This window comes from Callospermophilus lateralis, assembly GCF_048772815.1.
Source record: "Callospermophilus lateralis isolate mCalLat2 chromosome 11 unlocalized genomic scaffold, mCalLat2.hap1 SUPER_11_unloc_3, whole genome shotgun sequence".
Classification (NCBI taxonomy): Eukaryota; Metazoa; Chordata; class Mammalia; order Rodentia; family Sciuridae; genus Callospermophilus; species Callospermophilus lateralis.
The window spans coordinates 6,563,330-6,576,250 of NW_027510155.1; the positions used below are offsets into that span (position 1 = coordinate 6,563,330).

Here is a 12,921-nt window from a genome sequence, read left to right on the forward strand (position 1 = left end):
ATGAATTTGTCTTCAGTGATTATCAGGCATAGAGACTGTTTCTATTGTATGGAAAACCCAACCCAAATTGATTCAAGAGGAAACTTATTTGATGATGTAACTAAACATTCCTGGCATATCTGGTTTCAGGCAAAGCTTTACTTAGTAGGGATATCAGGACCAGCCTAGGTACTTGTTGCCATGGCTCTGCTGTCTGTTATGTGTTGGATTAATCCTTAGGCTCCACACTGGGTTTATAGGTGGTTAAAGCTGCTATTTACTTTTGTTATGTTCAAAGTAAGGTCCAAAAGTTTCATTAAGAGTTTCATGACATCACATATTCTGATCCCTTTCCCTGAACCAATTGCAGTGGCCAGCAGATCCTTAAGTTCTAATTGGCTGGCTTTAAGTCATAGATCATGAATGGAGTTAAGGTTGGGGTCAGTTCTGCCATTATTACTATGGATGGAGAGTGTAGCTAAGTGGACACTCAAAGCAGAATTGGGAAATGATAAAGGAGGTAAGGTGAATGGATTCTAGATAGCCAAAACCCCAGTATTTACTGTACCTAGCAAAGTCATTAATGGTAGCAATAAATAAAAATAATACATTAATACAAAACAATTTTTTTCTAATTTTATTTTTTGTGATGCTGTTAATTAAACCTAGAGGCAAGGGCATGCTAGGCAAGTGCTGTACCACTGAGCTACATTCCTCAGCCCCTCAAAAAAATTTAAGGTAGAATTAAAAATGCAACAGTATTCCAATGAATGACGATTAGTCTTCTGTGTTAGAGATATTCATGCATATTTCTGTATCATGTACATATTTGGGAGAACGTATATTAGTTAAAGACCATCATGACATTAAGCTGTGATGAAAGACCTACCATGTTTCCAGAAGTTGTTACCAGCTGGTATAGAGACCATTACACATGCTTCTGCTTGGGTTCTTACCTTTCCTGTGTTGCACTGGGATAATTGTAGTGAAAAAAAAATCCCAGGAGCTAAATTAGGAGAGTTTTTCAGTAGTGCATAGGCTGGGAGATGATCACCCTCCTCAGCTTTCAAAGGCAATTAGGGGAATTATGCAAGTAAGAACAAGGGAAAAGTAGGAAGAACAGCACAAACACATCTGAACTTTGAACACTGAGGCAGAGTTGAGCATTTTCAAACCAGGGGAAAAATGACAGTCAGGATTATATTGCCATATTTCTGGATTAGTTTTATGGTGATCAGAAAGTAGCTAACATGGACCAACAGCGGATTTCTGCAGTCTTGGTACATTTGCTTTTCCTCTGCCTGGAAAATACATCCCCAGCTTTCCATACCCATGGCATACGTTCATCCTCAGAAAAAGATTTCACATTCCCTCTCTTAGTTCCTTTTTCTTAACGTTGAGTTTGTTTCTCTTACAGTACTTCTTGTTACTTGAAATTACTCTGATTATTTATTTTTATTGCTTGTATCTCCCCACTAGACTTATGCTCATATATCACTTACTTCTTAATCTCTGGCATCTAGGACATTGCCTGGCACACACGGAGGATCAGCAAATGCTTGTTAGATAAATGGGACACAGAAAGAACAAAGTGTGTTGGAAATAAAATAGACAACTTTGCCAAATAAGAACAATTAAGAATCATCACCACATATGGCAGGTGTTTCAAATGTTTTTGTGTGATAGATCATCTTGAAAGTTTGGAAATGATTATAGACCCCTTCTAAAAATATTTTAAAAATGCATCAAAATATTTTTTATTAATTTTTCAATTAAAATGAATTATGTCAGAATGCCGTTATCAAAATATTTTAAAATTTGTGATATAGTCTCATATGTGCTTCTTTTTAAATGTAGAAAATGAGATCTAGTGATGAATCTAATAATTAACATGATTTTAAAGTAATGATGAGGGTATATATAATGAACATTATATATATATGTATATGTATATATATAATAACCATTAGGAAGTTGTATGTAGATCATCTATAGAGGTTGTTTAGTTCTTTTTTAAATAAAATGTGTTGTCTTTATAGAAAATGGAGCTAAAGAGCTTCTTAAGTATTGCTAAGGAAAAAGAATCTGACCTGGTGACTCCACACATATGTAGTTACTGTTCTAGTTCTGTGATTGGATGGGTGAGGAACAAAAAATTATAGAACAGATGTTGTGTACCAGGATAAACTGTCTAGCTCAGGTGGATCAAAACCTTAACATATGTGAAGAAGTTGGACATCAGACAATTCTCTTTCACAACATGCTTAAGTTTCATATCTTCCTTTTTCAGTTTATCTGAGTGAAAGGAAAATTGGTAGAGTAGAAGAAGGAGACTAGAGAGAGGGAGGAGAGGAGCAAATGGAGGAACATGAATGGGAACTGAAATGGAGTAAATCAAATTCTATGCATGTAAGATTTTGTCAAAATGAATTTAAATACTATGTATAACCATAATTCTCTAATAAAAAATGGAAAAAATAATCAGTTTATTATGAGTTTTCTCTTTTCCAGAAAATAATAAAATATAAATAAATTCCAGTGACCGTGATGTGATGCATTTAACCTATCTGACATGACATTATCCTTTATGATAATTTATTTTTTTCTTTGTAATGTGTATTGAACTTTATGTGGAAAGAGATTCACTCAGTCACTGTTAGTTTAGAAACATGTAAAGGGGGCAGGAATTGCAGATTTCATTTTTTTCTCTCATTTTTAATCAGAAAAGACATGGTCTATGAGGAAAGGTCCAAAAGAGAAACAAGAACTCTTGGTCGACTGTCGCTCTATAGCTCACCAGAATTGTATTTGTGCACCTCAGAAAACCGTCCATGATGCTCCTCAAACTCAAAGATGAGGCTGTGTGAGTGAATGCATTTCAATAAGGGTTTCAAAGAGATGTTTAAGAATTTACTTTTCACTATGACCCCAGGACAAATTGTGATCCTCATACAAACTTTTTTTTTATTCTTCTGAGGTATCATTAAGAATTTAGAAACATGACTATAACTTTAAAATTTTTCAAACATTGTAAGGTACAGTTATTTTTAATGTGAAGTCCACTTTTTTTGGGTATTTTAAAAATATCTGTACTAGCAAGGGCAAAGTTTTCTCAAATAAGTTTGACATGTATATCAGTGAGTATTGAATAGGTTTTGTCTTGGAAACAAACAACCCCTAAATATATTTATTCCAAGAAAAGTTTATCTCATACATGTTTTCTTGTTGTCCAACATAGGGACTGCTATTGATTATAGTCACCTGGGGACCAAGGCTGAGGGATACACTATCTTGACACATGCTTGCATCAACTTTATACAGATGGAAGGGAATATGGAAATCACAAACTGTCTCGTAGTTCCACACATTCTTTCTTCTCACATTTTTTGAAGGGTGCAGAAGTACAAGTTGACTATGTGCCTGGGAGGAAGAGAGCTGGGAATATCTGTGAAATTACTTATGCCTCTGCACCCTCTGGTTATCATATACATTTGGCCCTCTAGGACTACAGGTTGCACATCCAAAAGTTCAACCAACCATACACTGAAAATATTTGAAAAAAATTGTGTCTGTATTGAACATGTAAATAAACATGTAAATAAAATGAACATGTAATAGAATGTAAAAACATGTAATAAAATGTAAACTTGTAATAAAATGTAAATAAGTGAACATGTAAATAAAAGCAGACTTTCATTTTTTTATTCACTATTCCCTAAACAATAAAGCATAATAACTAGCTACATTATATAAAGTATTTTAATCTAAAGATGATTTAAAGTACATGGGAGGATCTCAATAGGCAATATGAAAATACTAGACCATTTTATATATGGGACCTGTGTGTCCATGACATGTGTGTCATGGTAGATCCTGGAGCCAATCTCCCAGGAATGCCAATGGAAGACTGTATTTTGTTCACTACCTGTGCCCAAGAGAAATAACACCAGGATTCTACCCACTGATAGCATCAAGCTCAGAAGTCAGGATTTCTGAGGGATGTTTAATTGTCTTTAATTCAGATCTAGATATAGCTCTTCTTAAGCCAGAGATTTGTGAATTAAAGATGTGATATATTCCCTCTATATGCCTAATATGTAAGGGTGGAATGCAAACTTAGAAACCTCAATTAATATTAACATTTAAAAAAAGAGAAGAATGAAATATACATAGGAATTTTGCCATCTCTCCAGGCAGGAGTGGGAAAGGATTGAAATATTCCTCAATTTACCCAATTCTGCTCTTCTTTCCTCTGAGAGGCTTTCCTTTCCCTATCATGTCACTGGTCATGTGGGGAGAGAGCATTGGCGATTGTGCCCTCCATGGGCACTGCGGCTTGTTTACTCAGCTGGTGGAGGTAGCCCAGGGGTAATTTTAAGCCACAATCACAATCTGTTTAAATCAGGCTGGTGGGTCTATTGACAGCACAACCTTCTCCTAAACTTGGTTAACTTCTTTTGTATTTGATTCTAAGCAGCCTCATATGCCAAGAGCTCACTCACCATCTTTTTCCTGACATGGTTCCTAGATGTACTGCAATTCTTTGCTTTCTATCCTTCATGTTCCCTCCTTCCTCTCTACTTGATTGTGCGTTCCTTGGATTTATCAAGCATCAAAGGGAGAGTCACACTCTTAATCTCCTTCCCTTGAATGTTTTTGTCTAATTGAAAGGATTTATTGGGCCTCTTCTAATTGGAAACTGAGACATCTCAATTTGTTCAGAGGTTTTGCTTTGTTGTTGTTGTTTCAAATTTTGTGTGATTTACAGGTATTATTGTCTGTTATTATAACCATCTTGGTGTGTAGATATATCTCATAGTTTTGATTTGAATTTCTCTGAGTAAGGACATTAACATCATTTCATGTCATTATTGATCATCTGCATATCTTTTTGGTGATATGTCCATGCAAATACTTTTTCCACTCTTTCATTGACTTTTCACCTTTTTTTGTTTCTGTTGTTGTTGGGTTGTAGGAGTTCTATATATTCTAGATATGTCTCTTATCAGATATATGATTTGTGGATATTTTTCCCCATTCTGTATGTTGTCTTTCACTTTCTTGTTGGTGTTCTTTAAAGCAAAAAATGTTTAAATTTTGATGATTTCCAATTTATCCTGTTTTTCTCTGGTTTGTTTCCAATTTATCCAATGTGTTGTATATAAGAAACAGATATTATAAAGATTACAAAACCCAAAGCTATGAAGATTTATTCCTATATTTTCTTCTAAGAAGTGTTTTTTTTTAAGTTTTAGCTCTTACATCCATGTCTGTCTATAATCTACTTTGAATTAGTTTTTGTTTATGTGTGTGGTAGGGACCCAAATCCACTCTTTTGCATGTGGCTGTCCAGTTGTTCTAGAATAATTTTTTGAAAAGACTGTTCTTCCCATCATTGAATTGTCTCATCATCTTTGTTGAAAAGCTTCCTCCTTTATCTGCCCTTCTCTCTTTTTTTCCTCTCCTTTCTCTTCCTCTTTGTTGTTGTTAGTCATCCTCAGTTGTAGTTAGTCATCCATTAATCCTATTTTCCTGCACACCTGTTCTTTTGGTCTCTACAGATCTTTCTCTTATGTAAGTCTCTCTCTTTTTATTTGTTGGTTATTTTGGACTCAGTTCCCATTGCCTTAAGTAAAGGAATTCCTTAAGCAGGGGAAGATGGCATTGCTTCTCTAATTGACAGAGTAGTGAAGAAAAAAGCAGGCTGAACATCCCCTAATGATCTACCTGGAGTAAGGTCCAAGCTCTCTTTTTACACTCTTAGCTCAGGCTTAGAAGAGCAATGACCTGGAAGAGATTTCTGCACTTCCATGTTTATTGTGGCACTCTTCACAATAGCCAGGAAATGGAAACAACCCAAGTGTCTAACAACTGATGGATGGATAAAGAAAATGTGGTACATAGACACAATGGAATACTACTCACCAAAAGAGGATGAAATCCAGTCACTTGCAGCAACATGAATGGAGCTAGAGGTCATATGTTAAGTAAATTAAGACAAGTTCTGTGTGATCTCACTCACATGTTGACTCTCAAAACGTTACTCTCATAGACGTTGAGAGTAGAATGGTGGTTACCAGAGGCTAGGAAGAGTCAGGAGGAGAAAGGAACAGTGCAAGATTGATCAGTGGGTACTTAGTTATAGTTAGATGAGAGGAATAAATTTGATTCCATTGCATAGTAGATTAATTATAGATAATGATGATGTTATGTGGATTTCAAAACAATTCCAGAAAACGATCACCCAGAGTAGGCACCAGAGACTTAGCAGTGGCACACAGCTTAATCGACGGCACTGACATCATGGACCCTCCGCAGGAGTGTAGCCTCGAGGACGCCAGCTACCAAAGCCTGGGAATAGGCGAGCTCATGGAGAAAGTTCAGGGTCAGTGTCTGGGCCGGGACATACGCTTTGGCGAAAACTCTTAAAAAGGGAAAATCCGTCTGGGAGAGGCGAGTGATGGGACGCTGTTGTGCTGCCACCACCTCCGCTTCACTGGTGGTGGCCCCTGGCTTGAACACCGTGATCTCTCCCGGTCCCCCCGCCCACTTCCCTCTTTTCCAGATAAGAAGACGGCCAAGATCTCGGTGATTGTAAAGGGTGGAGACGACCATGGGCAGAAGATAAGGTCCGAATCTGAGCCGGGAGCAACAGCAGAAGTCTGCTATACTGGTGCGGGAGCTCTCGGCCCCGTGAATCAGAAGGGCGGCGGTGACGAGAAGCCCAGGCTGCAGCAGTTGAAGGAGCCAGGCCACGAGGCCGCTGAGGGTTCGCAGTCTGGAGACACTGACCAGAGCGACTTCTGCAACAAGTTGAGCCAATTGCAACTGCAGGAACTGGATCGCCTTTTCCAACGCACTCAATACCCCGACGTGTTCGCACGGTAAGCGGCTTGCTCTGGAGGTGCGTAGTTCTCCAGGGCAATAGGAGAACATCACAGGGCGCCTTTGGCTTTCTCCCAGTCTCCTTCCCTTCCCTCCGGAGCCGGAGCCGAAAGCTCTCTAGGGGACTCAAAGCCAGAGTCTGCCCGCCAGGTTGGGGCGATACTTACTGGGAATCACGGTTCATATTTTCATGCCGTATATAAATTCAATCAACTAGGGAAACTTTAGCAGAACTTTTTTTAAAATAATGTTTTAGATGTTAGGGCAAGGAGAGTGAAGATAATGTGATCATTGTAGAAACATTTCATTAGTTTTGATGTTTAAATGCTGAATTAAAATAATTACTATTAAATCTTGAAATTTTTAGCGCCCCCTCAAATTCTACAAAGAAAATTCCATCCCTAAAGCAACCCTGGAACTGGGACGATGGGAACATCGGCTAGGGCCCATGGAAGGAAAGACATTTTGAAATAAGTAAGAAACGTACATCTGCATATTTTACTTCATTCATAAATCCAAATACTGAACATTTGATGTTTTCTCGCCTTCAGAAAGAAACTTGCAATACCCCTGAGTGTTACTGAAGGCAAAGCAGAGCCCAATAAACCTGAAAAGCCCAATTTGCCAGAGAATCCATTCTAAAACCTACATCAAGACTTCAGATACTTTTCTACTAGATATTCTCAAGCTGCTGCTGTTTTTGTTGCCTTTTCCATGTTTGTGAAATGAGTTTTGAATGGGGGCGGCGTTTGGGGAGTGAGAAATGAAATAAGTAAACCTGAGCATATGTAAATTTCTCATTACCAAAAAGAACATGACTTATTAATGGAAGAAATAAAAATGATAAAGAACCAAACCATTTATTCCATGTATGAAAAATATATAAATGAAGTTCAACTTCTAAAAAAAACAATTCCAGAAGAAAGTATTTTGACTATTTTTTTGCCATAAAAATGCTTAAAAATTGAAGTGATACATGTTTACTTTGATCTTAGCATTACACAATGTACACATGTATTGAAACATCACATGGTATCCCATAAATATGTGTGGGTTTATGTGTTAATTAAAAATATAAACAAATAAAAATGCAGAAAAGAAAAGACACAGCTTATCTATTCAGCTCCCTTGGGTCTCTTAAATAAATGAAGAACCATACATTTATAGGAAACCACAGTTCGACTTCCTCTCTAGGGTTCTAATATGATTCTAAGTTCTTCCCAGAATCTACTACTTTGTGGTAAGCAGAAGAGTGTCTGCTTATCTTTAGTTGCTCATGCTGCCCACAGCAAAAATTCTTTCTCCAACATTATCTCCACAAATACGGAGAGCTCTGTTGTCTGTGGTCTTCAGTAGCCTATTTCCTTAGCAGAAGCAATAAAGAAATGAAGTTGGTTATGAATTTTTATCAATATCTGAATAAATTTTAAAAAGAAATCTGAAAAGGCAGAATATAATTTCAATGATGGTTGTGTTTGTGGTGGTGAAAAATTGACAAGTTTCATGACTACCAGAACAATGTCACCTTTAAAAAAATTCATGTGAAACTGTGTTTTGGTATTGTTTTAGTCAGGGTTCTCAACAGAGACAGAATCAATGTGAGATATATAGATTAGATGGAGATATCTGAGAGGGGATTTATTAGAGGAACTGGCTCATGTGATTATAGAGGCTGAGAAGTTCTAAGTCCACAACATGGAGAATCAGAGACCAGCAGCATGGCTCAGTCCAAATCTGAAGGCGTCTGAAGGAGGGAGGCCAATGGTGTAACTCTCAGTGTGAGGCCAAAGGTCTGAGAATGTGAGGGACTGGTGGGGTAAGTTCCTGGACACCAAGGGTAAGAGGACCATGTTTTCCTCTTACCCATGTTGACCAAGGGTAAGAGGAAAAAGCTGCTTGGGGTGGGGGAAGAAATCCAGCCTTCTTCCATCTTTTTGTTCCACATGGGCTGCAGTCCACCATTGATGATGTCCATTCACATTGAGGGTGATCTTCCCCACCAGCTTTAGTCTACCAATTCATATATCTATCTGCCCTGAAAATATCCTCCCAGACTGCTGTGGTTTGAATGTTCCTCCCAAACTCATAGTGTAATTTAATTACCATTTTAACAGTATTGAGAGGTTGGATCCTTAGGAGGTAATTAGGTCATGAGGGCTCTGGCCTCATAAGAGGATTAATGCTGTTGGCATGGCAGTGAGTTAGTTACCATGAGAGATGGTTTCTCATAAAAAAATGGGCTTGCCTTGATTTCCTCTCTCTGTCTTACACATACTCACTTACCTTTCTGCATTGTTATAATGTAGCACAGAAGCCCTTTGCCAGATGCTGGTGTCATGCTCTTGGACTTCCTAGCCTCCAGAACCATAAGCCAAATAAACATCTATTGTTTATCACTAACCCTGTCAATAGCATTATATTATAGAATCAGGAAATGGACTAAGACACAGACATATTCAGAAAAAATGCTTGTTATCCTTCTAACCAGTCAAGCTGACACCTAAATTTAACTATCACAGGTGTTATCTTGTTCTGAAGCTATGTACACAGATATTTTTTTTTAAATCTCAAATTAGGCAATAACATTAATTCTTGGCTTGGTAAGATTTCTTAAGGGTATTTATTAATTATGAAAAGAGAATTCAGGTTGTTGCTAAAATATAGAAACTAAGTGGCAAGTGTTAGTTTTACTATGATTGAATAATCAGAATGAAGCCTTTACACTCACATTATTTGTAGTTACTATAGTTTTTTGATATGCTTTTAGCTATTCTGAGTTAATGGTCATTGAACACAGATATCAATAAAATATCTTTCAATTTTAAAATTCATTGAGTAGTTGAAAACAGTGAAGAATTTCTCGATACACTTCAGTTTATGTATACTTATGGAATGACATATCACTACATGCCAACAACTTTAAAACGTACCATGGAAAATAAAATTATAGCATACATTTATAAATTCAGATAAGTAGGAGTGGGTATAAGAAGAAAAGAAGCAATGGAATTTAGCAAGTAATTTGAACTTCAAATTATTTTGAAATAATTTTTAAATATATAGTGTCTTTGAGTGGAGGGAAACTTGGTATCTTGCTTTTAAATTTTTTTCAATTTTAATTTGTAAATAGTAGCATATATTTGTTAAGTAACAGGTTTAAATCCTTATTTTTTTTTTTACAATATAACATTCTTTAAGAATCTTGGTTATCTCATGAACTTAATTTATTTTTATTTAAATCATAGATTATTTTTACACACATATACCTGCTCAAATTGAAACGGGAAGAGACAGAAAACCTAAACAGACCAAAATCAAGTAATGAAATTGAGACAGCAATTAAAAGTCTTCTAACAAAGAAAAGCCCAAGACCAGATAGATTCTCATCTGAGTTCTATTGGTCTTTCTTTAAAAAAGAACACCAGTTTTTCTCAAATTATTCTAGAGGGAACACTCCTAAATACATTCTATGAAGTCAGTAAAACCCTGATACCAAAACCAGACAAAGACACATCAAGAAAAGAAAACTACAGACTAATATCCCGAATGAACATAGATGCAAAAATCCTTAATAAAATATGATCAAACTTCATTCAAAAATACATGAAGAATATACTACACCATTATTAAGTGGGTTTCATCCCAGGGAGGCAAGATTGATCCAATATACACAAACTAATAAATATGTTTCACTTCTTAAGTAGAATTAAGAACAATAATCATATGATCATGTCATTAGATGCAGAAAAGACCTTTGATAAAAGGTAGCACCCAATCATGTAAAAAATGCTGGAGAAGCTAGGGATAAAAGGAACTTAGCTCAACATAATAAAGTCTCTATATGATAAATCCAAAGCTCACATTATACGAACAAAGAAAAACTGAAAACATTTTTCTCTAAAATCATGAACCAGAGAAGGATGTCCCCTTTCACCACTTGTATTCAATATGATTCTCAAAACTTTGCTAATGACGTGATTCTATATTTAGAAGAAAAGATCAAAACAAAACATACACACACACAAACCCCCCCAAAAATAAAACAAACAACTCCACCAGAAGACTTCTAGAGCTGATAAATGAATTCAGCAAAGCTACAGATACAAGATAAACATATATAAATAAATAATTTTCCTGTACTCCAAAAATAATGAGAGAGAAATCAAGAAAATCATCCCATTCACGATAACCTCAAAAACATAACCAACCGAGTTGGCAAGATGGCGCCGGTGGGGGTGGAGAAAAAGCTGCTGCTGTGCCCCAACGGGCCCGCGGTGGCTGCTGCCGGCGACCTCACCAGTGAGGAGGAGGAGGGCCAGAGCCTGTGGTCTTTGATCCTGAGTGAAGTGTCCACCCGCGCCAGGTCCAAGCTACCGTCCGGCAAGAACATCCTGGTTTTTGGTGAAGATGGTTCTGGTAAAACAACTCTTATGACTAAACTACAAGGAGCAGAGCATTGCAAAAAAGGAAGAGGCCTAGAGTATCTCTACCTCAGTGTCCATGATGAGGACCGAGATGAGCACATGCGTTGCAATGTATGGATTCTGGATGGAGATCTGTACCACAAAGGCCTGTTGAAGTTTGCAGTTTCTGCTGAATCTTTGCCAGAGACCCTGGTCATTTTTGTTGCAGACATGTCTAGACCTTGGACTGTGATGGAATCTTTACAGAAGTGGGCTAGTGTTTTGCGTGAACACATTGATAAAATGAAAATTCCACCAGAAGAAATGAGGGAGCTGGAGCGGAAGTTTGTGAAAGATTTTCAAGACTATATTGAGCCTGAAGAAGGTTGTCAGGGTTCCCCACAGAGAAGAGGGCCTCTGATCTCAGGCTCAGATGAAGAAAATGTTGCCCTGCCTCTAGGAGACAACGTGCTGACTCATAACCTGGGGATCCCAGTGTTGGTGGTGTGCACAAAGTGTGATGCAGTGAGCATCCTAGAGAAGGAACATGATTACAGGGACGAGCACTTGGACTTCATCCAGTCGCACCTGCGGAGGTTCTGCCTCCAGTATGGAGCTGCCTTGATTTACACATCAGTGAAGGAGGAGAAAAATCTTGATTTGTTATATAAGTACATTGTTCATAAAACATATGGTTTCCACTTTATCACGCCTGCCTTAGTAGTGGAAAAGGATGCAGTATTTATACCTGCAGGTTGGGACAATGAAAAGAAAATAGCTATTTTACATGAAAATTTTACAACCATGAAGCCAGAAGACGCCTATGAGGACTTCATTGTGAAACCTCCTGTGAGAAAGCTGGTCCATGACAAAGAGTTGGCAGCAGAGGATGAGCAGGTGTTCCTAATGAAGCAACAGTCACTCCTTTCCAAGCAGCCGGCCACGCCCACGAGAGCCTCCGAATCCCCTGCGAGAGGACCTTCTGGCTCTCCAAGGACCCAGGGTCGGGGAGGGCCAGCCAGTGTCAGTAAAGAAGCCGGACCCAAACATCAAAAATAATGCAGCCAGTGAAGGGGTGTTGGCCAGCTTCTTCAATAGTCTTCTGAGTAAAAAAACAGGCTCTCCTGGAAATCCTGGTGCTGGTGGAGTGCAGAGCACAACCAAGAAGTCAGGACAAAAGACTGTGTTGTCAAATGTTCAGGAAGAACTGGATAGAACGACTCGAAAACCAGACTCCATGGTAACAAACTCTTCAACAGAAAATGAAGCCTGATCCTCCTGAAAAAGTGCACATGTCAAATGACGAAATAACTATGTATATTGATCTGCTAAGACCAGGATTTTTCTGATATGGCACATGCTATCAGTTTTTTGGGGAAGGGGAGATGAACTCTTTAAAAAAAAAAAAAAACAACAAAAAAAAACTTTATTGGATTGTCCGAGTGTGAAATGCATATTTAGGAAGATTATGTGGCAGACCCCTTGTTAAGGATAACCCTTGGACTCTCGGGCATGTGGCTCTCGTGGAAAGCGAGCGTAACTGGACTTCTTGTAGTGCGAAGACAGGGGGCCCACTTTTCTGTTGGGGTGGAGCAAATGAGACCAGGAAATCATTATCAGATGGCGGTTAGTCTGACCAGTTGCGTGTTAGCAA

General features: G+C 37.9%; 1 pseudogene; it reads left to right on the top strand.

Moving 5' to 3' along the window:
* Nucleotides 1-11,084: 11,084 nt before the first annotated feature.
* Nucleotides 11,085-12,648, top strand: LOC143386001 (cytoplasmic dynein 1 light intermediate chain 2 pseudogene; annotated as a pseudogene).
* The last annotated feature ends 273 nt before the right edge of the window (nt 12,649-12,921 follow it).